The following is a 2,500-nucleotide window of genomic DNA, read 5'->3' as shown; positions in this document are numbered from 1 at the left end:
GGAAGAGTCAAGACAGCAACTAGAATTTTCCCGAAGGGAAAATGGGGTGAAGAGCACTTCAAGCCTCTTGAAAATTAAAAGGATGAAGTAGGAGGGGAGAAGAGGAGCAAAGACAAGACGCAGAGACAAAAATGAAAGATAGAAGAGGATGGGTAAGCTGAATAAAAACGTATAACAAGATATTTTGGTTATGACTTACATAATATATGTTGCCCCTTTTCGTACTAGGTAATACTCTTCTTTCAGGCTATTTTGTTCATTCCCGTGGCGCTCCCTAGACATCGAAATGTTATAAACGATTTCTATTAACATCTCATGTACTGAGTAACATTTTTCTTTCTTGTGAAGGCTGTCGCCAGGCTGTGTCATTAATTTCCATGACATCCTGTTGGTAGAGAGGAACTTGCCCTTCTCGTACCCGTCCCGTACCAGAACGTATCTGCGTAATTATCTAATTTTTGCTAACAAGAAATGTACAGTATAGTACATATAAAATGATATATATATATTTCATATGATGTAGATTTTTTCTCCAAAAGTGTATTGTTATAGAGAAGAATGAAAACGTACTGTAGTTATCTAGAAATATAATTAGCGGCCCATTGATTTCAGACAACCAAACTTGTCCAATGGAATTTCCACATATAATAAATTTCAGCTGTTTCAGAGCCGCAAGAAATAGTCAAAGTTTGTACACACTTCCTTATTATTATATACATTTTGTACCAAAAACTAGATAATGCAAAATGAATGCAAGCAATTATACTTATCTGTACGGCAAAAGAAAAAACAAAATAGTCTATGATATTGATGCGTATTTCTTTGTGGGTCGGCAGAGCAAGATTTGATGTCGTGTCCATGTTTATTAAGTTACTTGTGAGCATTCCTACTTCCTGCGTGCACGCAAACATTTAATCACGATCTCAGTGTAATAAAACTTGTACTGGGCCCCCCCGAATTTTATTCTATTTCTTTCTTTTCTGTTTTATTTTTCCTCCGGCATTCTTTCCCCTACCACTGAAGAACAATGCTTCACTTAAATATAATATCATAGTTAAGATTCACATTCTCAGATATCTCTACAAACCTTGAGAAATAAACGGACTTTTAAAACTTATGTTTATGTTCATGTACAACCCAGTTCAGACGCAGTGCATGATGATAAAACATGATTTTGTTTTTATTTACGTATTTCACTAACTGTGATGAAGAAAACCTCAACCGACATATTTCAATGGGCCGCACATTAAGAGTCAAAAAGCAACATCTGGCTTACGAGTCACTGTTTGGTAATTCTTGAGTCATTACCATATTATGAGTCTTGACAAAAAAAAAACACACAAAAAAAAACGGGACGGGGATGGGGGGGGGGATTGCTCAACGTCACACAATTTCATTCAAGCTAGAAGACACTCTAACCCCGAAAAGGTTATCAAAATTTGTTACAAATAAATTCGGTTCAACCCATTCATGTCCTGAGTTTCCAGTATGGTAACACTAGTCAACGGATGGGTTGGATTCCAAGCCTAGGGATGAATTTCGTCCAACGCCGGAGAATTTGGATTGGAATCCAACCCAACGCAATACCGCTGTAGTCCACATCTCAGAAGAGATCCAAGGGAAAGAAATTGAAGATATACTTGTGTGTTAATATTGATCATATTTACGACATATTAGAAATATATATATATATACAACTTATTCGGTAATAAGAGATAAAGTATTTAATAGTATAGAATTATCAAGAAATACATACATACATACATACATACATACATACATACATACATACATACATACATACATACATACATACATACATACATACATACATACATACATACATATACCAAAGGCTTTTTCCCCTTTACACGGGAGGTAGCCAAAAAACAAAGGCATAGAAACCATTCCCACCCATTCCATCCTCTACATACTCCACCCCCCTCTACCCTCTTCCCTCCCTCTTATCTTGGCACCTCCTGGATGACGGGTCATCCCTGCATCTTGCCCACTGCCCTGGGTAAGATGCCGTGTCGTAAGACACAGTGCATCCACATCATGGCCGCTTCATTAAGTAGGCGACCCCCTCCCTCTCCGTACCCTCATGCAGAAAAGAAGACAGGGAGAAATCCCTTCGGGCTGCGTCAATTTATTTCTCATACATACTTCCTCACCCCATATCCCCCACCCACTCCCCCTCATGCATCACAGCATCATCCATACACAACCATTCTCTATTCACTCCTGTCTTCTGTCCTCTCCCGTCCTTCCTCAACAGATATTCTCCTCTTTCCCAATGCCCCTTTTACCCCATCCATCCACCTCATCCTAGGACGCCCCCTCATGTTCACTCCTTCCACCTCTGCCTTCCACACCTCTTTTACTAGTTTTTCTTCACTCATTCTTTCCAAGTGTCCAAACCATCTTAATACTCTATATCAACTCTATCTCCCAACTCCCTTTCCACCCCTGTTCTCCTCCTCACCTCCTCATTTCTCAC

This window comes from Oratosquilla oratoria, chromosome 10 (assembly GCF_046742065.1).
Source record: "Oratosquilla oratoria isolate Oo_2021 chromosome 10, ASM4674206v1, whole genome shotgun sequence".
NCBI lineage: Eukaryota > Metazoa > Arthropoda > Malacostraca > Stomatopoda > Squillidae > Oratosquilla > Oratosquilla oratoria.
Note: the sequence above shows the minus strand (reverse complement) of the source record.